Source organism: Budorcas taxicolor, chromosome 8 (genome assembly GCF_023091745.1).
Source record: "Budorcas taxicolor isolate Tak-1 chromosome 8, Takin1.1, whole genome shotgun sequence".
Classification (NCBI taxonomy): Eukaryota; Metazoa; Chordata; class Mammalia; order Artiodactyla; family Bovidae; genus Budorcas; species Budorcas taxicolor.
In genome coordinates this window covers 83,356,890-83,380,692 of record NC_068917.1, presented here as the reverse complement: position 1 = coordinate 83,380,692, position 23,803 = coordinate 83,356,890, and the positions used below count along the sequence as shown (strand labels likewise).

The 23,803-nt window shown below is 44.0% G+C and overlaps 1 protein-coding gene across 1 annotated transcript in view; it reads right to left on the bottom strand.

Annotated features, from left to right (window-relative positions):
* DAPK1 (death associated protein kinase 1) overlaps positions 1–23,803 on the bottom strand; it is a 205,879-nt gene that overhangs the window by 180,463 nt on the left and 1,613 nt on the right. The gene's annotated exons all lie outside the window — the stretch shown is intronic.

Genomic DNA, 23,803 nt, shown 5'->3' with positions numbered 1-23,803 from the left:
GAAAAGAAGAACTATTATCTGACCCTCAGAAAGACCAAGGTAGTCAATGGATGGTAGTCAGTGTGCTGGATATAAACTGTACCTATGAGACAAACTTGAAATGAACCTGCAAACTTAAAATCAAGCTACCTTCCAAAAAACTAAAGGCATGAACTGAAAACCTATGTTGGTAACGCAAGGGTCTCTGAGGTCGATGCTAAAGGTCAAAAGAGCTCTCAACTGCTTCTTCCAGGTCTCTGACAACTGCACAAACACGACAGTCTCAATGTTCAGTTATTCCTCATATTCTGGAAAATGCTACTTTTCTATGGCCTAAGTTATGGTGAATGGAAGAATAACAACGAAACACAAGAGAACCATATAGGTTCTTGTTGGGGAAAACAAGAGGGCAAGGTTTTTCTTGATTCTAAATCGGGATGGTAGCAGGGAGGAAGCAGGGAGCTTAAAAATTAATGACAGAACTGCAATAAGAAGTTATAGACATTCTTTCATTTAATGCACACATTAAAGGCACTTCTTAGGATTTTATTTTGCAGATGAGGAAGAAGGGGTTCTGAGAAGCAAAGGAGGCATCTGATACTCTACCACCCCATGTATTCTCATAACACTCCAAATTTAAAGGGCCAGAGGCAACAAGGAATAAATTTACCGCAAGAGACCAGATTCCAGTGCAAGGAGGAGATCTGCCCTGCACTCAGGGGCAGGTGACCAGGACTCCTCCTCCTCCTAGGCTCTCTTGGTCCAGCCTGAGCCTCCTGAGGGTCACAGTTTCCTCACTCCAGGCAACCTCAAAGCAGTCAGTTACCCCAAAAGGAAAAGGGATGTGGACTGCAGCCCATGTAGTGTTAAAGCTTGGTCTCCTTCAGTGCAATCTGGGCCTTCCCACCAGCTTTGCCGGCAAGAATGAAAGCAAACAACTACACCTTCATGCATATGTTCATGCCATCACTTTTTATTGAGCACCTATTATGTGTCAGGCAGATAATGTTCTAGATACCTAGGATAAAACAGACAATGATCTCTGCCCAGAAAAAAAAGAAAACACATTCTTAACTTTAAAACACTGACTCAATGGACATGAGTTTGAACAAACTCCAGGAGATAGTGAGGGACAGGGAAGCCTGCAGACCATGGGGTCGCAAAGAGTCGGACACAACTAAATGACTGAACAACAACTTTAAAACGCTAAGGTTATATTAGCAGCAGGTTAGAAAGTGCTAAGTGCTGGGGAGATATAGGGCAGAAAAATTGGGGGGTGGGGTGTAGGGTAAGAAGTTAGTTTAATAGGGTAGTAAAGTTCCACTTCACTGAGACAGTTACACTTGACCAAACACTGAAGAAGGTAAGGATTAACATGTGACTCTTGGGGAGAAGAGCATTCCCGGAAGAGGGAATAGACATCATATCTGTACGATAAGCTTAAGTGGACAAAGGATTCACATGTTGTTGAAGTACTCATAAGAATGATGAATGCAAAGGAGCACTCACTCTCAGGATTTTAGCCTTACACGGTGCATTCCTATATGTCACCAGCATTCTCTGGACAAAGGTGGCTTAATATATCTATGTATGGAATTCAAACTACCAGTGCATATGGGCATATGAAATAATGCGGGCTGAGCAGAGCACTGGGAATGCTTCTGAAATTTCACTTTCCACCTCAAAGTCCCTAGAACACAGCAGCCAAGGAGGACTCATGGCTTCGGTATTCCAGTCGGCAAACGATCATTTGGAGATAAGACCTCAGCCAAAAGACCTCTGCCTGTCCTAGGATTTTCTCCTGGCTTACCATGGCGTGCTATCAAAGGAGAAGTGTTGATATTTTAAATGTCACTCACAAGAGAAGGAGGATGTGAAATAACCATCTGAGGTAAGTCCCAGTAATTCAGCCACTGACAGCTCAAAAAAAAAAAAGCTCAGTATTTGGAAATGGTCCAAAAAACCCCACAAGGTTTGTGTTTCGAAAGACAGTATTGCATGCACATCTAAATAGGGGATTTTCAAAGGCTCTGGAGATCTTTGGCTAGACAGCCTTTTTCATAAGCCTGGATTCAGAAAGCATCAGAGAAGTTTCCTGGGAAGTTCCCAAGGGGAGCAAGCTGTACCTGCACTCTGTGGGAGGGCAGGGCCATCCCAGGCTTGTCCCACAACTGAGTATGCCCCCTACCCACCATGCGTGGTGAGCAGTGATGGCAGCAGGGACCTCCCCACGGTACCGAGCTGTCACTTCTGGACTTGCAGATGTAAAGCGCAAGGATGTGCTGTGCTCTGAGAGGGTGACATCAGTGTCAGAGACCCAGGAGGCCCGTCCCCTCCAAGCCCTTCAATCTGGCAAAGAGGAACTAGAGAGTAGGTGATCCACCCAAGGACACACAAGTCAAAGTCAAAAGATGAGTTTCCTCACTTTGTCTCTTGGATTTTTTTTGGTCTCTGGGAGATCAACATCTAGAGAGGCAGATGTGCGTGCTCAGTAGCTAAATTGTGTCTGGCTCTTTAAGACCCCCATGGATTATAGCCCGTCCGGCTCCTCTGTCCATGGGATTTCGCAGGCAAGAACACTGCAGTGGATTGCCATTTCCTCCTCCAGGGAGTCTTCCCAACCCAGGGATGGAATCCCCGTCTCCTGCATTAGAAGGCGGACTCTTTACCACTGAGCCACCTGGAAAGCCCAGAGAGGCAGAGAGTTGCCCCCAGATGAAACACCCCATCCGTGAAGTATGCAGACCCCAGCTCTCCTCACTGGAGTGTGCAGCGCATGTAGCCGGCTACCAGCCTTTGCTTTCATGGAATGTTTATGGAATTCTATTTCCATCAGCTAAGTAAGTACAGAGGACTAATGTCAACTTTGACCCTCCACCCTTCAGGCATCCACTTTCACAGACTGCCTGACAACAGTGTGTTCTGTTCAGGGGGTTCTTCCCATCTCTTCCACCTTGGCCCCACTGCCAAGAGTCTTCCCTGTTCTAATGGGAAGAAATCCTGTTGAGCTAGCCTCCAACTGTCTTTGAAGCAGAAATCAGCATATGGAGATGGTTTAGTCTGGGTTCTGAGTTTTCAGAAAAATGCTTTTTATAACATTTCGAATTGGCCTCAACATCAAAGAAGGCATGTCACCCACAAAAGCAAGCAGCAGAGAACAATTAAGGATAGCTGAAGGGTGAGAAGTCAACTAGATCTGGGCACGGTGACAAGACCACACCACTATCACCTCAAAGGACCATCCACTGCACAGTTTCACAAGAGTGCCTTGGAGGATGCTGCTCAAAAAGCTTTGCCTTCGAAAAAGATGCCAAACATACTAGGTTAGTACCATAACAATTCTCTAAAAGCTTCCCACCCATAGCAAATGGAGTCAAAGTGCTAATATTAGAAAAACTCAGGTGTCCCTCAGTTGGTAAATGGATACACTGTGGTGTATTCATATGACAAGACACTACTCAGCAATAAAAGGAATGAACTAAGATATCAACAATGTGAATGAATGTCAAATGCATTATGCTAGCCAGACTTAAAAGGTATATATGCTATGATTCTATTTCTATACCATTCTCAAAAAGGAGAGACTAGAGGAACAGAAAACTGATAGTGGTCAGATGCTGGGGACAGGGGGAGTGCTAACTACAAGGGGTGCAAGGAAATTTGGGAAGGATTACAAAACTGCTGTATCTCTCAATTGCAGCAGAGGCTACAATATGGATTTGTTAAAACTCATAACATTGTACAATATAAAGTACAATATTACTACACACCAACTATGTCTGAAAAAAACAAGGCCAACAAAAAAATCTAGTACTAACCAAGAAAAAGTGCAAAACCCAATAAAGAACTTGAATATTTGCTGTTTCTAGGTTTCCATTTTAATATTTAAAAACAAACTTACATCTCTCTGTACTTTGGTGGCTCAATTGACTGGCCATGCCCTTCAGAACAACTGACTTCTCACCCGTGGTAGGAGCAACAGGGGCAGGTAATTAAGTTCCTCAAACATTCAAGCATTCAGTACATGCCAAGCATAAGGAGAGGCGTCCCAGACCAGTCCTTGGAGACCTCACGGGGGAAGGGATGAAAGGAAAACACATGTTTTCTGGACATGGACCAGAAGCCCCCAATCTGGATGTGGCTGCTTTGTCAGAAGAAATACCACAGGGGTTTTTTCCAAAGTTCATATTGTGTCATTCATTTATTCAACACACTTTTGAGCGGCATGCAGTGAAAAACAGAGATAGACAAAGTCCTAGAACTCACCCTCATTCACAGAAAAGACATATCCTTCTAGCCCAGTTGCTTCCATGGGCCACCCACAGATTTCCATGGGATAAGATGGGACCTTGGGGAGACTGCAGGGCACACCATTCAAACGGTCAGATGTGAATGTGCATGGCTGGTGTCCTCTGGAATACTATGGGGAGGTGGTTCTGGCAAGCAACCCACCCCAGCTCTACCTGCAGGCTTCCGAGAAAGACACAAGTTCAAGAGGCCAGATCTGTGCTTTCCAGCTTTTCTCCCCCACCTCACGGGCCATGCAGAAAGGATATACGTGCTGCCTGCAGCCTGAGATAACCAGCCTCGGGACTCCGTTGCCCTCAGGCCATGCCCAGCTACCCTGACAGTGAGGAGACCAATGTCCCACGGCCCAGCCCACCTGGAACATGAAGGGCGCTCCCTGACCCTCCGCTCAAGGAACCTGGGAGGACAGATCCAGAAGGGTCTTGCCAGTGGGTCTGGAGACCGGGAAACTGAGTTTTTCCATTATGGCACCTCGTGCCTGCTTGGTGTCTTCAGGAGAATTAGAAACAGGTGCCCCCTCCTCCAGGAAGATGCTGCTGAGCATCAGCTGGACTTCAGCCCTGACCTCACTGCCCCTAGCCTGCTGCAGAGCCTCTGGCAGGACACAAACTGCGCGCCGTGCAGGACAGCCTTACCTAAGAGGCAGTTCTGTCCTGTGTGCTGCACGTAACCTACCTACCTGTCATCAGGGAGACTTTCAGCAAATTCAAAGTACTGACCAGCATGCCTGCGATTTTTTTTAAGGATAGCAAACGTAAATACCTAGGAGCTCATATTTCCTAGAATGAGACTTCATCAGTCTAGGTCAGGCTTCATTTCTGAAGCCTCCCCCGCCCCAACTCACATGGACTGCTCAAAATGGCTTCTTCTGCTGCTCCCCTATAGCTAGGGGCATCCAGCTAGTCCTCAAACCATGTTTGATGACCGAATGGCAATCAAGGAGCTCACTATCAGGAATAAGTACACTTGGAGCGACAGTTCACACTTCATACCCAAAGGAATTCCAAATGGGTCACAGAATTTAAACGTAAGTAATAAGACTTCCCTGGTGGCACAGTGGTTAAGAATCCACCTGCCAATGCAGAGGACATGGGTTTGATCCCTGGTCTGAGAAGATCCCACTTGTCACAGCACAACTAAGCTCGTGCACCACACTACTGGGTCCATGCTCTAGAGCCCAGGAGCTATGACTACCGAGCCCAAGTACTGCATTACTGAAGCCCACACACCCTAGGACCCAGAGGCCACAACTGAGTCCTTGTGTTGCAGATATTAAACCCCATGCGCCTAGAGCCTGTGCTCCACAATAAAAGAAGACACCGCCATCAGAAGTCCATGCACTACAACTAGAGAGCAGACCCTGTTCACCGCAACTAGAGAAAGCCCCTGTAAAGCAGCGAAGAGCCAGCACAGCCAAAAATAAGAAATAAATAAATTAAACAAGTAATAAACCAAACCATAAAAAGTACGAGAAGAAATGATAGAAAATAATTTTAATAAACTCAAAGTGAGCAGAGACTTGCTAAATGTGATATAATTTCTAAAAAGATGAAAAATTGTTGATAAATTCAACTACTTTAAAAAAATAGAATGGTGAAAATGTTCTGGAGCTAGATTGTGGTGTATAACCAGTGTGAACGTTCTTAATACCACTAAACTGTACACTTAAAAATGCAATGTTTTATTTTATGTATATTTGACACAATACTGAAAAACATACATATATGGGAAAGAGACCAGAAACAAAGTCAAAAGACAAAGGAGAACCTAGAGAAAAGATGTGTAAATCGTGCAACAGACATAAAGCAGTTTTCAGTATATAAAGAGTTCCTACAAATTAATAGAGGTCTACAATGCTATTGAAAAATGAACAAATAGTATGAAGTGAAAGTTCACAACAAAGACAAATAGTTCTTAAACACATGAAGAGATGCTTATACTCATTCATATTCAAAAATTAATGACAGAATCCCCTGGTGGTCCAGTGGGTAGGACTTGGCACTTTCACTGCAGTGGCCCGGGTTCAATCCCTGGTTGGGGAACTAAGATACTGCAAGCCACGTGGTGGAGCCAAAAAAAAAAATTAATGAAACCACACCTATCAAAGTAGCAAGTACCCAAAAGTTCCAGAAAAGTGGGGAGAAAGTGGCTCTCTCAATTGTACTGGGTGACACTATGCTGTGCTTAGTACCTCAGTCATGTCCAACTCAGGGACCCCATGGACTGTAGCCCACCAGGCTCCTCTGTCCATGGGATTCTCCAGGGAAGAATATTGGAATGGGTATCGTTTCCCTTCTACAGGGGCTCTTGCCAACCCAGGGATCGAACCCAGGTCTCCTGCATTGCAGGCTGATTCTTTACCAGCTGAGTCACAAGGGAAGCCCGTACTGGGCGGTAAACTGGCTTATTTTCTATAAAGAGCAGCCTGGAGGATATCTATCAGAATAACAAATGCTCCCCTCTGACCCAGCTATTTCACTTCTTGGAATTTATCCTACAGATAATTTCAACCTTTTATGTAAAAGTTTTCATTACAGAATTATTTGTAATAAAAAACTGGAAACAAACTCTAAAAGTTCATAGATAGGGAGAGAGTTAAATAAATTACAGTAAACCCATAGAATAGAGTCATTTCTCTTTGTGCAATAATGGGCTGATTTTCAAAATATGTTGTCAGGTGAAAAAAACCAAGTGTAGAACAATGCATATAACATGATCTCATCTTAGTAAACACATGAAAATATGTAAAAAGTTTTTCGATTGAAATATGCACCGGCTCTACCTGGAAGGATCCGCAAGTAGCTGAGGAGCTGGTGGCTGGAAGATGGAAGGAGGGACACGATTTGCCCTGCGCGTCCTCTCTGACATCTGTGTCATGCGACAGGTATGACCTGTTCCATTTCAGACGATGTGATCTCTCTCTTGTTCCCATCACTGCTTACCCACATTGAGGACTGATGACTAAGGAAGTCTCCACACTGATACACAAGAAGGCCACATCGAAGACGGGGCAGAGAACTGTCAGGCCTGATAAAGCGGGAAGAAAGGGACACAGAAGGAAATGCTGTCCTCTCTCCTCTTCCTTGTGTCCCTGCTCGAGTGCTAACATCCCCCCAGAAGGCAGGGCTCTGTCGGCCAGCTCTGACGGTGGAGACAGTCTCTGCCGTCTCTTCTTTCCAGAGCTTCCTCACTGCCCACTGAGGACCTTGTCCTCATGGAGTCCCACAAACTGGCTCCAGGTCCCAGCTTTGAAATCTCATCCATCCCTGTGAACAACATGTCCTCCAAGCACACATCTGGCACCATCCTTGGGACCGGGCTCAACAGTGAGTAAGACAGGCAAGCACTTGCCTCTTCAGACCTTAACGATGGGACTGGGAAGCGCTCTAGCTGACCAGCGCTACTCACAAGAGCCCACTGCTCATTTTGTAGGAATTTTGTGAACTGCTGGTTAAACACAGCCACTGTCAAAGAATGCAGAATCCAACAATGTATACCAATCCCAGCAATGACATCAAAAGCTGAAAACACAGCACTACCATAATCAGCAGTGCTGAAGGTGAAAGGGGTTCAATTTACTGAATATAATTTGTACAAGGGTGAGAAATAGTCTAACAGTAGATCACATGTCAGATTCAGGGGCAATCAATTTATCAGGAAAAGAATTAGCAGATGGACAAGAACTGGCATTTGTCAAAACATCATCAAGCATAGGTTTGTCAAAAATTAACAAATGCATTCTGGCTATATACTGGCTATACGAAATTTATAATAATGAATATGGATATTTTGTATTATTTGTCAATTGTTATCTATCCTTTACATCAGTAAGATTTACAATAAATGTATATACACCATATATACACCATACATACATTTATTGTAAATCTTACTGATATAAAGGATAGATAACAATTGACAAATAATACAAAATATCCATATTCATTATATGTATCCATGTGTATATTATATATGTATATTTACATGTATGTAAGTTTATACACATACATATATTTCAATTCACTGTGAACTGACCTATGCTACCTTGAGCCTATCTTCTCTAAACTCTAGTTTCCCAATCTGAAAAAGAAACAAACAAAAAAAACACTTTCCACCTACCTTCAAGGGTCAAAAAGGAATCTCTAAGTCATAAAGTTGAACCCTAATTGTTTCCAACATCCTAATTTTTCCCATCTCTCAGTGGCTGATTTTTAAATATATACTCCCCACAACTGTCCCCTTGTCTTTGGCTTTCGAGCAGCTGTCTTCTTGCCTGTAACCTCTTTTTTATCACAGGAAGAAGTGCTACCTGAGAAACAAAAGCTTCTCTGCCCTGGAAACTGCTCTGGTTCCAGGTGTCCCTGTCCTCCAGAGCAGGGGTCCCCATGCTGGCAGTCCCCTCTCTTCTTCCCTGAGTGAGGAGGCTAATTGACATCTTGTCATAAGGCTGGCAACGTGCCCAAATCCTCCGCAGCAGAAACCCATTTTCTCATCAATCCGTTTACACGATTCCACCGGAGCCCTCTGTTTCTCCTCTCTGGGTACAACTCCAAGCGCTTCCTAGAGAACTAATTATAAACCATAATTAAACCTTATCCTTTCAGAACATGATACACCTTTCTACTTGCACTAGAATCAATTAAAATTTGGTGGGGAAGAAGTCAATTCCATATCCAGACCTCCTTTTTCCTTTTTGAAGTCCCAGTTTTCCAGCATCGTAAAAAAATAGCAAACTTGACGGGACTGACATCAGGGAGAACACCAGTTGCAGAGAGCTTTAACATCAAGTCCCATGGGTTTTCACTTTTAAATTGCAAATATTCTAGGGCAAACAGTTGTGCTGTAGAGGCTCCATTCACAGACTCAGACTCAGTGGGCTGCTTTCTCTGAGAGCCACACAAGCTGTGACGGCACTTCAGTGCCTGATGCCTATCAGCTCTGATACCTTGCTTTCCTTTCAGTAACTGATGTGGGGTCAACCACAGCTTACTCCCACCAGGCTCCACCATGCTTTAAAAAAAAAAAAAAAGACAATGAGAATAGGTTACACGATAAAAAAAAAAAAAAAGTGCCACCAGATTTGGAGGAAATTATCAGGATGCCATGATGGAAAGGACATAGCCATTCTGTCCATACCCTACTCTCCAGCAAGCTACTGACATTGGGACCCACTCTGTACCTTTAAGGGGCTGATGCTATTCCAAGGGTTATTCCAAGGGGCTGATGCTATCCTTGGGCAGGGCTATTCCAAGGATGAAAACATACTATGCTTCTTAAGGAAGTTTTTAGTGACGACTTAGCCCCCTTTAAAATTCATAGGAGGTACGGTACAGTCAGGCATTTCAGAATTCTGTTGATTATGGCCAATGAAGGGAACTGATCATCAAACAACAGGTACTTCTGGAGTACTTTCTCTGCACAAGATGCTGGGAACAAAAGAACTATGACAACTTAAGTGGCTTACAATACAGGGAAGATAGACACACAGAAGAGAGCCTCTTGATGAAAGTGAAAGAGGAGAGTGAAAAAGTTGGCTTAAAGCTCAACATTCAGAAAACTAAGATCATGGCATCCAGTCCCATCACTTCATGACAAATAGATGAGGAAACAGTGAAAACAGTAACAGAACTTATTTTGGGGGGCTCCAAAATCACTGCAGATGATGACTGCAGCCATGAAATTAAAAGACGCTTGCTCCTTGGAAGAAAAGTTATGACCAACCTAGACAGCATATTAAAAAAGCAGAGACATTACTTTGTCAACAAAGGTCTGTTTGGTCAAAGCTATTGGTTTTTCCAGTAGTCATGTATGGATATGAGAGTTGGACTATAAAGAAAGCTGAGCACCGAAGAATTGATGCTTTTGAACTGTGGTGTTGGAGAAGACTCTTGAGAGTCCTTTGGACTGCAAGGAGATCCAACCTGTCCGTCCTAAAGGAGATCAGTCCTGAATATTCATTGGAAGGACTGATGTTGAAGCTGAAATTCCAATACCTTGGCCACCTGATGGGAAGAACTGACTCATTTGAAAAGACCCTGATGCTGGGAAAGATTGAAGGTGGGAGGAGAAGGGGACAACAGAGAATGAGACGGTTGGATGGCATCACTGACCCAATGGACATGAGTTTGAGTAGGCTCCAGGAGTTGGTGATGGACAGGGAGGCCTGGCGTGCTACAGTCTATGGGGTCACAGAGTCGGACATGACAGAGCGACTGAACTGAACACACACAGGGACAGCCAGCGATGCAACATGGAGGGTCTAAATGCTGGATGACTGTGCCAAAGAGGAAATATCCAAGCATTTGCAAGAGGAAGGAACACTTTGCAAGGGCACAGTCAACAGTGACTTCCTGGGACAAATGGAATGGAGACCCAGTATTCAGAGTAGAGAGGCGGGTCCTGCATGCTGACAGTACAGATTCTGAGCACCTGCACCAACAGAGGGGAACAGTTTCCACGACAAGCCCAGTGCTATTTCACAGCTGTCATTAGTGGACGTCCCTCTCCTCCATCCATCCACACAGCCAGCACCCCCCAAATCTGTTCTTCGCTCTTCTCTGATCAGCCAGAGGCTGCCCTACATCCTGCCCCACCCTGGCTCCCTGGGGGTTAACAGGAAGCACTAGCAGGAAGGAGGATGGAGAGATTGGGGTGGTGTTCTTCCCCGGAGTGGCATGTGCTGAAGGCCCTCCTGGGTTCCTGGGTGGCTCCAGCTCAGCCCTAGGTGATGTATCATCTTCCCAGACAGTGCATGCTTGGCCATTCTTCACTGTGACCATCAAGAGTGGACTCACATCCTGCCAGCCCCCTGACTGACCCATTTCCCTTCCCCACCATGCCCTCCCAATCAGCCTGGATCCTTTCACATCCTCCACCACTGACAAGCTTCCTCGGGTAAACTCCACGTAAGTGCCCCGTCCCCCAGCGAGCTGGGAGAGGGCAGAAAGCATTCTTCACACCTCCTGCCACATCCCAAGACCCAACCTTTCACCTTCAAAAGCCCCCTGCCAGAAGGAGGGGATATGGGAGGCAATAACTCAGCTCTGTGTGTTCCCCACAGTCCCACCACATGCTATGCCATCCAGCCTGCTGGAGAGGCTGGAACCGCACTGTAGGCTTAAGAGAATGTAAAGCGATTAAAAAGCAAGGAGTTGAGAAGATCCCCTGGAGAATACCCAATCCAGTATTCTTGGCTGGAGAATTCCACGGACAGAGGACCATGGTGGGCTACAGTCCATGGGTCACAAAGAGTTGGACACGACTGAGCAACTAACACACTTTTCTCTAGCTCTGACTAAAAATCAGAAATCAGTATTAAAAAGAAAACCACATAGCTATTCAGGTTAAAAACAGTCATGGAGACAGTAGCAGAAGGCCACCCTTGGGAGAGAGCAGAGTGGACCAAGAAAGAGCAGGCCATGATGGGGACCCGGCTGAGCCATGACACAGAGCAGCCTGCTCAGCAGGGAGGGGCAAGGCAGAAACTTCCATGTGGGCCATGGGTGGCTGTCACCCTGGGTGAGCAACACCATGGAGTCTCTCCAGGTCTTACTCACTGTCTGTGTGCTACCCCATACTACTGGAACATAACAGATCTGCCCACCGCAGGGACAACATAAAGACCAGACCACAACAACAGAATTCTGCCCCAGAATTCTGGCTCACACCATCGGTAGCCTGCTCTCTCCGTTCCCCAGCTCTGGACACTTAAGGCCAATACCTTCTTTCAGAGGCAGTTTCTTTGCTCACTGGGTGCAGGATCTTCCTTGCCTACCACCTGTTCCAACCCCTAGGTCCATTTGTTAACACTTCCCTGTCTTGATCCTGTAGCCCAGTGGTTCTCAGTGGGCTGGGGTGGGGGTAGGGTGAAATGTTACTAGCATCCAGAGGGCAGAAGCCAGGGATGCTGGCTTCCCACAACCACAAAGAATCATCTCGACCAAAATGTCACTAGTACTGAGGTTGAAAACTTCCAGTTTAAAGGAAGGAAACGTGTACTGAACATGTCGTACTCCAGGCATTGCTCTGAATGTTTTAAAGTTCTTTGAACTTCCCCCTTCCATGACAGTGGCAGAGGAATAGGCCACAAAGTCAGCCCATCACCCAATTTCCAGTCATCGCTTAGCAATCTGGGGTGTCCAATGGTGGCTTCCACTATTTTAAACACATTATCGAAGGCCAATGTCTTTCTGTACCTCAGTTTTCTCATCTGTAAAATGTGGGTTACAAAACTTACCTTCAGTCACTGGTCTAGAATGGGTTCCCAGTAAATCTTAGTCTCCTAGTCTCTTCCTTCATGTCTGAGTTCCAATTTGTTTCAGGGAATAAACAAGTAGACACACACACACACATCCACTCGGGCACCTACCTGCTTATGTTTTTAGTCCCCAGAAAATCTGAATGAATGAGTGAATAAACAAATGAACCCTCAAAGTCAGAATGGCCTCCCTTTGCTGGAACTTCAGAAACAGTTTTTCCTACTTGGTTTCTCTCACTTCTTATTTAGGTTTTCTATTATCATTGGTTATGTAAAGTCTGTCTGCCCTACTTGGAACTCGTTGAGATAAAAGGTTCTGCCCACTACCCTAGCCAGTGCCCTACCATTCAGACATCAATCAGCCCTGGATGAATGAATACGTGATGGGCGGATATCACAGTTCACACGACAGCTTTTGTTTAACAGGCCATTTATGTTGCCTGTTTATAGTTAACATCGTCACTCCCTGATATTTCACCTGAACTCACCTTATAAGCCCAATTTCCAGGCATTCTTCTTTACAAATTTGTGAGCAACCAACGTTACTGTTACAAACTACAGATATCTCTACACAAGGGGCCCAAAGAATAAGGAAGCATCCTTTTAGAGTGGCCTGTTGTGAGGCCGCCATATTCCTTGAACAAATGGGCCCCGAGTCCAGGGAACAAGGATTCACTCCCAGCAGCTGGCAGAGCCTCACCATTAAGTAAACCCTAACAATTCAGCCTTTTAGCCACCAATCTAATAGGCTTTTCTTGGCACAGGAGACTCCGGCTTGGCCAAACACTCATTCTCACATCTTAAATCAGTACGTGTCAGAACTGAGTGGAGGCTCAGACCTGCTGTATGTCTTGCCTTCTGCAGCAAGCTCATCTTGGAATGGAACTCACACACTCATTCAGACTCCTTCCCCCATAAAGATCTGTAATAAAAATCAATGATTCGTTCATCGGATCAAATTCCTAGTCTCTTATTCAGCTGCTTAAGATAGTTTTTTTCATTTAAAAAGCAGCTAGAAAATTGAAATTGACTTTTCAGGAAGCTACAGTACACCCCGTTAAAACATGAATTTGTGTGCAGGCATACCTCAGGTTCTTAATAATGCCAGGATGACCATGCCCCCTGAGCATTTCTGAGCAGCCCTCCCTCCATTGTTGTGCAGCTTTTAGCTGTTCTGGCTTCCCCGAAAGCATGTCTTCCCATCTTCATATGAGCTCCTCCCTCCCTCTTCCCAGAGACTCTGGGTGCACTTTGGCAATGGCATCCCATAAGCCCCATCTCTAGCAGCCCACTCTCAAATGCATGGCTAAATTCCTGGATAACTTATTTCTCAGGAGTTCTGAGAATCACTGACCACACCACAGGGCAGACCAGCGAGGGACCCCAGCACATAAACTGAGTCCTGGGTCTGAGCCAGCTGAAACAGACAGCCAAGATGGAGCACACAAACGACATCAAGCTCGGCAGAGTGAGCCCACCCTGGGGGCTGAGCCAAAGACAGAGAAGAAGAGAAGGCGGGAGGATGGAATTGAGGAGAAGTGGGAAGTAATCCACTTCTCCTCAATTTGCTCACTGGGTGCAGGATCCTGCCCCTAGGCGGCCAGGCCAGAACCTGGGTGGGGAGATGAGGAACTAACAGGAAAAGGCAGGCCCCTGAGACCCAGAAGCTCATTCAGTCTCTCCTATTCTGTCTTAGTAAACAGCCACCCCTTCCTCAGCACTTTCTATGTTCCTGCTACTGGGTCAAGCGCCTTACACACATCACGTATATCTTTACAACCTTCTGAGGCAGGTATGATTATTATACCAGTTTTACAGATGAGAAAACTGAGTCTCATAGAAGTCAATTGCCTTCCCCAAAGCAAGTGCTTTGTTGAGTCAGGGATGTGGGTCAAAAGCTCTGATCTATATTGTCATTTCTGAATATGTACATTCATAGCTTCCCTGGTGGCTCAGACAGTATCTGCTGCAATGCGAGAGACCCAGGTTCAGTTCCTGGGTTGGGAAGATCCCGACTGCAGTATTCTTGCCTGGAGAATTCCATAGACAGAGGAACCTGGTGTGCTACAGTCCATGGGATCGCAAAGGGTTGGACATGACTGAGAGACTAACACTTTCGAGGCAGATAAACAAGGCCTCCTGTGCAGATAGCTGAATCCCACCCAATGTAAGACACACAAAAAGTCAATTTGTGAAACACCCAATTCATAGGGAGAGCCAAGAATCACAGGGACAAGCCAAGTACAAAAAAAATACCAAATGCCTAGTTATTTACCACAAATTAAGGATACAGAAGATAAGAAAGAGAACCGGCAGGACAAGCCTGGACAGGGTCCACAGAAGGCTGCAGGCCACCACTGGCCAGCTCACTTTGCATTTGCTTTTTGGTTCTCCAGGTTAAAACTTCTCTCTAATGCAGGTAATATCTTTTTTTTTTTAATTTTAAAAAGTATGTTTTTATTGCCCGCCCAGCATGGGCCAGATGGAGGTGGCTCAGGGTCGGTGGGCGAGGGCACTGGCCTTCATGGGCCTGCATCCTCCTCCGGGCAGGCTAGGTGCACTCACCCGCCAGTCAGGACCCAGCCCCCGCAGGGCTGCGGGCAAAAGGCAGGCTGTGCAATGACTGTGAGCCCCTCCCTATGGGCGCCTGGGTTCTAGATGAAATTAAAGGGCATACTGGGCCTTGGGGAAGGAGCACTGGAGACTCAAGAATGTTGGGAGTATGGACCCAGCAAGACTCTGGATCCTGCTCCACTGTTTCTCCATCTGATTTTGTCCAGTGGGTGCAAAATTTAAAAAAAACAAAAAAACTTTTTTTTCAATTATATGCCTCAAAGAATGTTGCTTCTGAAGATAAGCCCTACAAGGACAGTCCATCTTAACTGGTACCATTCATAAAACTGGATATATTCATTCAGTGCCCCAACCATGTTTCGCAAAACCAAGGGACCTGATGTTTCTATACCACAGCTAGGCTTACTGTGTCTGTCCCCAACTGCATGTGCCAAGCTCTCCTATCTCTCTGTGTCAGGGGAGGGGTGGGGAGGAAAGCGAGATGATAAAGCTTCATCCTGGAAAATATTCCACTTGTTCAAATTCACTTTCTCTGCCAAACAATTGAATCAGCTGCCTGAAGCTGGTGAGGAGGCACATCTGACAGGTGTCCAAACTTTGCAGAACTAAAGGGTCACTGCAACTAGCTTCCCTCTATTCCAAAGGCAGTGTGACTTACATGGCGAAGAAGTGCCTAGAACAGGGTCTTGAGCACTCTTTTATTAGATTTTTCACCAAATGGGATGACACGTGAGGACTCCACTCTGATGGTACGATGTGGGAAAAGAGACATCAGGAGGAAAACAAGAGCACAGTTGCCTTAGGTCAGGCAGGCCTTGTCCCGAGCACATGGTGCCACTGCAATTATGGTCTGAAAAGAGGTGTAAGCTGGCCAAGGAAGGGGAAGGAAATAAACCTATTGTTATCCAAAGAAAGGGGAGCTCCTGAGGACATTTTGGTGGAAATTTCTGGCACTACGAACAGCAGTTCACGTGCTGATTCTCAACATCGAGTGGCAAAAACAACACTTAGAAAGAGAATTTCTATATCCACATCTAAGGTATATAGCAGAAACCCTGGCAGGCTCTGGTTTCAGTTAACTGATTTATGTAGCAGTAACATAGTATTTTTAAGATAACAAATAACCTACTAGTTTTTTTTGACTTACCAAATCTCTAAGAACAGTTCCTCTGGGTATCAGGTGCAACTCAGCATTTACAGCTTCAGCAGTTAGCTGTGAAAAGTCTATTCTTTACAGTATCCATACACCTACAGGGCCAATAGCTTTGTTTTTTTAAAGGGAAGCAGTCTATTATATAATATTAGACTTAAAAGGTTGCAGCTTTTCAACACTCTTTCAGAGACACATATTTCTGCTGCTTACCCATAAACCACAGATGGCAAAAAAAAAAAAAATAGCTTTAAAGGAGGCAAAACAATTTAGAAAAACTTCTCAAAGTGGGGTGGAAACATCAGACCAGAATCAGCACAACTACTGATCTCTTCTCCCCCAAGCCACTCCTTCCATGTGCCTACGTATCCCTGACACAATTCTGTCCCATCACCTGAGCTGAGTCTTATCTACCCTCCCATACATATAGCCTAGTCTAAGACAGCAGTATGAGTTGCTAGGCAGACACACAGACAGGCAGTTCCGAGGGAAATTTGACCCTCTTCATGATGGGACCAAAAAAGGTACTGATTACCTCTCCTATGGAAAATTCTACACTGGGAGGTAGACAAGAACATGGTGGACTGAAGTAAGGTTTCAAAAATCCTGGCAGTTTTTACAAGTTAAAAAGGGAAGGGCGCGTGGTTCTGAAGGTAGATAATAATGAGTGATGGAAAAATGGAAATTAGCTCATTACTTATAAGTGAAAATTTACTATATCAACTGTCCTGAGATATTTAAAAACCAGTCCCACTCATCACATGATATCTGAGTGGGAATAATCAAAACAGTTTTGACTGAAAATGTGTCCTGCAAACGTCCACACACAGAGCCAAATTTTCCAGCTGAAAACCATCAGGCTTATGAATATCAGCACCATCCACATAAACTTTTCAAACACCAGTGATCAGCAGTTCACAGCATTCATTTGTTCAAACATTATGTTCTTCATCCAAAGTTGAAGGTGTTTTTAAAGGGGGAAAAAAGCAACTTTCTCCCTACCTCCTTCCCCTCCTGATGTCTCTGAACATAACATTATATTACTGAATAAAATCTCTCAAGGTCACAATTGAAATGTCGACAGGTAGGACACAAGGGAAAGATTCAGGGTCATTTCTCAGAGGTAAGCAACATTATACTTAAATGATCACACTGTGGTCTGTAAGCCACACGAGTGCTTAACGTCACCTCCAAAAGACAGGAATGATAAATAAGAGTCACTAAGGATCACACCTGTCAGCTATCACAAGAGATTAGTTACCAGCACATGACTGGTTTTGTTTTGTTTTGAACTAGGATTGAAAATGAGACCAAGTAGGTTATGGGTTTGGGCAAAGCTCCGGGAGTTGGTGATGGACAGGGAAGCCTGGCGTGCTGCAGCCCATGGGGTTGCAAAGAGTCAGACACGATGAGCAACTGAACTGAACTGAACGGAACATTAAACCTAGAACGGGGATATGGCACTTTCTGTTTCACCTAAGAAAGATGTACTAGTTAGACAGTTATTTTGATTAGATGATGTAGAAAAACCAAAGATCAATCACTTTTTCCTCTACTCTCTCCTAACTGTATATTTAAAGGAATTCATTTAAAATATTAACAAAGTAATAATTGTATTTATTATAAAAAATTATATTACCATATAATCTCTTCAATACTGAGGGATGATGCATTCTGTTGTGATAACTTATCACGACAAACCAAAGCAAAACAATCAGGTGTCACTTGCCACATAAAGATTTAAACAATCATACCCCAACCTTAAATCAGACAGACTAGTGATGGTTAATGAAATGAGAAGCTGTCACTTATAGGGTGGCCTATTAGGTAGAGCCACAATGCTCACATATTCCAAGACTCAAAGGTTAAATAATAATGAAAGTGTTCTGTGAACTTTCTAAAAAGCTAAATTATTAACTTTGAGACTTGGGTAGAACTACAGCAGGTTCTAGCGCCATTCATAACCATGGGGCACAAGCCATTTGGAAAAGGCAAGAATGTCGTATGTGTTATCAAGTGCCCATGAGTGTTCTGAATGCCAAGGGTCAACCTCTGCATGGGTGAAAATGAAAACCCACCATGAAATGGTTATTGGTTACTCCTGACCACCCTTTCCAAGCAGGTACTAAGACAGATGGGCAATAGATGGCTACCTAAACCACTTCTCTTAAATATCAACATTTCCTGGCTTCCACAAAAAAGATAATTGCCAAATCCTAAGTAGTATGAAGAATATAATGAAAACAGTCCTGCTCAGGAGTCCAGGTCCATCTCTTGCTACCTACCAACCAGCTACCTCAAGAAAGCTACTGGGCCTACAGTCTGATGAAATGAAATAAGAAGAAAGGACTCTCTGACTGCTCCGCTTCTTCTAAGGTCTAATTGTCCAAGGGTCTTGGGCTGCCCTTCACCAACAAAAGCTCCTCCCCTCCTCTCTATCAATAGGTAGCTTTCTTTGTCTCCTGATCAGAAATAAGCTTTTACACTAAATTCATGTTTTATTTCATGCATATGAAACACAAGATTAGGTTAGGTTAGGTACACAAAGCAACTGACTAGAATTAAAGGTGAAAGTTCATAACACATTCCCCAGCAGGGTGTCCCAGAAGTCAGACAACGCAATCTTGACCTTGAGGTTCACCTCTCATCCCCCTACCACAGCATCTCTGAAGCCTCTCCCCTCCACCCCTCTCCTCAGTGCACACACACACACACACTCACACACTAATGCCTCAAGGAAATGCCCTCTGCACTTCAGAGGTTACAGATTTGCTGGGAGACCAGAGGATATGTCTGACAATGGCACCTCTTCTGACATAATACCGTATTTGCAATTACTGAAATTAATCTGAGCATCCATCTCTGTAAGCTTATGGTGTTTTTCATGGCTTTACGGAGTGAGCCAATGCTATGGGGCTTTTAGGTTCCTAAGCAGCTGGGTGAGACACAAGCCTAGAGTAAAGTGTACAGAGGGGCCAAGAAAGCTGTTTCAGTGTTCCCTGGCTTCTCCATCAATAAGCACCTCCATACTCTACATTCCTGGGGTATGCCCCACTAGGTTCCAGTGAGCTGAATTTCTGTGTTCCCAGGAGGTCCAGAGGCACATTCCGCATTCTCAGTGCTGGCAAGCAAGCATTCAGCCCAAATGCCACTCAGCACTGTCACCACACCCTCCCTTCACATTCTAGAAGACTATTATTAGATCTCCCTGAAATGCACAGAATTTTTAAATCCCTGACTGTTATCTCTAATAGGTATATTTGAACTTTATCTCTCTTAAAGCTTGGCTGCCTTTCCCATCAGAGCAAACATCTGAGGGGACAAGAAGGCAGAAATGAAAAGAGAAAACTCACAATCAGCGAGGTCCTACAGGATGATCTCACTAGTCAACCCCACGAGCCTTTGAGCCCCACTTCCAAGGAGAAAACATGCTTGGAGGTCTCTCCTTCCACCCTCACCCCCATCCCCATGAGACTGCCAGTATTCTTAAGACTGATCTCTGCAGTTCACAGTAAATCAACTGAAAGATGTACTCAGACTGTCAGGTTTATTATCAATACAGCTCCTTATGTTGATTAAAATGCTCATGGATTTTATGCCAAAATGAGAATGTTTTAACTTTGAATTATTATCTTCCAGTGACCATCCAAACAAATGTAGAATATGTAAGGCTCCACTGTGTTTTGTTTAAAACTCATCTTGTGCTTAGAAATTTTGGCTGCTGTGCACATTACTGTTCAGTCAGAGAATGCAAAAGCAAAAGCAGCTCTTATTTTGATGAGCTGCAGTCTTTAATATCCTGTTTATCCCCACCAGTCATCACTTATTGAGGGTCATATACATGTAAATATATATGGGGTGTTCATGATGCTTTATGAATATTAATCCATTCATTCATTCAATCAGCAAGCATTTATTGAGCACCCAGTATCACACATCTAATTAGGCATAAGAGATAAAAAGTGATGAGAAAGTCCAAGGCCACAACCTTGTGACACGTTGTGGGGAAAGCAATCAAACAAGTAATGAGTATGCACTGTGGTAAATGCTGTAATGAGGAAAAGAGGTTATTAAAAATAATATCTAGGGCAGTGACTATGTATCCGATGTTTACAGCCACTGCCTCCAATTCTCACAACATCCTGCAAAGGTAGGTATCTTCCCACTTTCCGGTGTACCAGGCTGTCCCATGCTAAACACTGCCTCTCCATCTGTGTCGGTATCCACATCATCGTTTGCATCTCAGATCCCCATTCTGGTCTCAATATTGTACCTGCAGGCCTGCCTTAACTTATTCAGGCATCGATCAAATTTTTGCCCGGAATTATAAAGCACATTGTACACCTTGGGGAGAAGAGAGACCAGAACACACTCTAAAGGAACTTTCAAGTCGGCTACATGGAGTAATACAAGAACATTAATAACACAAAGCAAAGATGGAGTATGGACTGGGCAGTCTGTGGTCACGATCAGTGGAGTGCTTCAGACAAGCCATTTGGCTTCTGAAAGGGAGAGATCATTGTGGAGAGATTTATTCAGGAGGTTAGGACCAAGGTCTTAAGATCACATAAGGTCAGACTGGAAGAGAAACAAGGCCAGTCCTTAGGAAGGCAGTGTTCAGAGAGGTGCCCGGAAGGCTCACAGATTAGGCTGAACCAAAGCCAGGGGTGAAACTGGAGCCTGATGGTGGGACAAGCCAGACTTCAGCTGCCCCAAGCGCCCGCTGATAAGAGATGCTAAGGCACCTGGGGCATTAAAATGACCCAGTGTAACAGCACATGCAGAAATCCACATTTGTAAGAACTCCTCCCAGAAACCACTACACATGACGGAAGCAGTTCTTCATTCCACCTCCTGGGATAGAGGCTGAGACCCAAAGGACCTCCTGGAGTCAACAGAGGTCACCAAACAATACTCTAATGATGAAGTCCTTTTCACAGCAGGCACTTGTCTTCACTTGACTTCAAGGCCAGAGCTGCATTATTCAGAAAATCAGAGTAGAGAGGCTGAGGACCGTCAGCAATGGGTCTTCCTCACGGCCCTTTACCCACAGGCCCTTCCCCAAATTGGTAAACAGACACTGAAAAGAATATCGGATTGCAAACCAAGTTATTAGCGTGCCTGAAATACTCACGTCTCAACAAAGTTCTGCCGATGATATCTTTGTTTGTTTAACTCCTGACCGCTGATAAAATACTTTTACATGTCTTAGATTACTTGATACTCACAACAGTCATGAAATAAGCACTAGGCCTCTAATTTAATAGATGAAGATCCTGAAGGTCAGGGAGGATAAGTGACCTATTCAAAGTTATAAAGCTACTGAGCCATAGAGCCCATTTTGGATCAGACTATCTGTCCAGTGGTCTGTCTGCTCTGTTGCTACTGCAGATGATCATAATACTTCATAAAGCTTTTTAGAGCTGACAAAGAGTTTTTATGGTAGTCCTGGCAGTATACACACTAATATACACAGACAGAGACACACACACTCTTGCCCTTGTACGTACAAACTTTTGTTTTCATAAAAGTAAAGTGACAATAGTAATAACCATAATACTATATTCTACTTGTTAAAAAACCCATCTTTCCTCCTCTAGATATGGACTTTTCTCAGCTCATTTATAAGGTGAAGAAGAAGTGAAGTCGCTCAGTCGTGTCCGACTCTTTGTGACCCCATGGACTATAGCATATCAGGCTCCTCCCTCCATGGGATTTTCCAGGCAAGAGTACTGGAGTGGGTTGCCATTTCCTTCTCTAGGGGATCTTCCCTATCCAGGGATTGAACCGGGGTCTCCCACATTGTGGGCAGACGCTTTATCCTCTAAGCCACCAGGGAAGCCCTTTATAAGGTGAGTAGCTATTATTTAGATTACTGCTAAAGATACATGAGTGAAGTCTTAAATCCTAGATGTTGGCCTATTTGTAACTCACCCTTAGAACAACCTTGCTTTTGTGTTAAATATCTGCCCATTTCCATTTTGCAACACTAAGCTCTTGCCTCCACTCCTAATCTCGCAGTGACACACAAAGCAGCATCTTTCCCAAATGTTCATCTTATGCCTGCATTTGTTTTCAGGAAGTGGCAATTTCCCAGCAGACATAAAATTCACAGGACTTGAAAAAAACTTCAAAAAAAAAAAAAAAATCCAACTATTTACCCCATTTTTAGACAAAAACAAAAGACCTATTAGACAGATGGGCACGTATACTTTTTTTTCCAAAATTCCCAACTCCCAGTTTTTCAGAGCACTTCTTTGAAATTCATAGGTCACACAAATTAAAATTCTCAATAAACAATTTGTCATTTAGTCTTGCACAGTGGGGAGAAAATTATACACAGAAATGTAGAACGAGCCAGAATCAAAGCCAACTGCTAGTGACAAATGAGCAAACCACTTCCCATAGCAGAGGCAGAGGGCCTGTCATCACACCCACGAAATAAAGGATCACAAACTCCCCCATCAGCCACAGGGAGTCCTCATTTTTTTGTTTTTCCTTCTCATCACATAATTCTATCAAAAGATCTTCATGAAAATAAGGTCAGCATATTTAATCTATAAAGGAGTCACCTTACCTACTTTTAATCATCTCTCTTTATGAGAGAATTTATATAATCAGGCTACACTACACAAACAGAATTTAAATATAGTTTTTCACCTTTCCCCCCTATTCCCAAAGGAAAACTCCATGTACCACTCATCTTGCTAAAAGCCACAGGAATAAAGTGACTTAATTCTAGTTAAACCAAGTATTTCAACCACATACTCTTAAACCTTAATTTTAAACATATCCACGAAATGTGATTTTTGAGAGCTTTCCTTCTTACTCATTCAGTAAATCTTCAGTATACAATAAACGTCCCCTAAGCACAAGCTCCCAGTGATGTTCTTAGTTCATACTAAATGTATACAGAAATATTTTATATAACCTTAAAAGCATTGCTTTTAGCCTGAACTATTACTTGAACTTGAAAAATATTTTAAACTCAACTTCAGTTCTCATAAGGGAATCTAGGCTGTGGGTGTTTTTTAATTTCCTTTTCATGGGGAAAAAGGAAGCACTGAATCAGACAACAGATGTACATGGAAAAACACATATTTTGATACACATATTAAATAAAGACATACTTTTTTGTTTGTTTAAAGATTCTTCTGTCTACTTGACTCACAATACAAATAAACCACAGTCAAATTCCTTACGCTGAATTTAAATTAAGGTGTGAAACTTGGGTTTTCTGCTGAAGTCAGACCAGAGCACAATCCACTTTGTCAAATCCCCAGTCAAGAGGAGACCCATCCGGCCCTTCCATGTCCCCAAAGAAACGGTTCTTTGTTCACCTGGAACTGAAAGGCTCCACTTTCAGAATCACAGCTCCTGCAGCAATGGAAGTATGCTTTGAATCCAGACAGCCATATTAGCCTCGCCATCAGGGATTTGTTAAAAATTTAACATCTTGAAAGAAAGCAAAGCAAGCAACCGCTGACACCAACTGGGTAATTAAACTGCTGGTTCAAGGAAGTTTCAAAATCTAA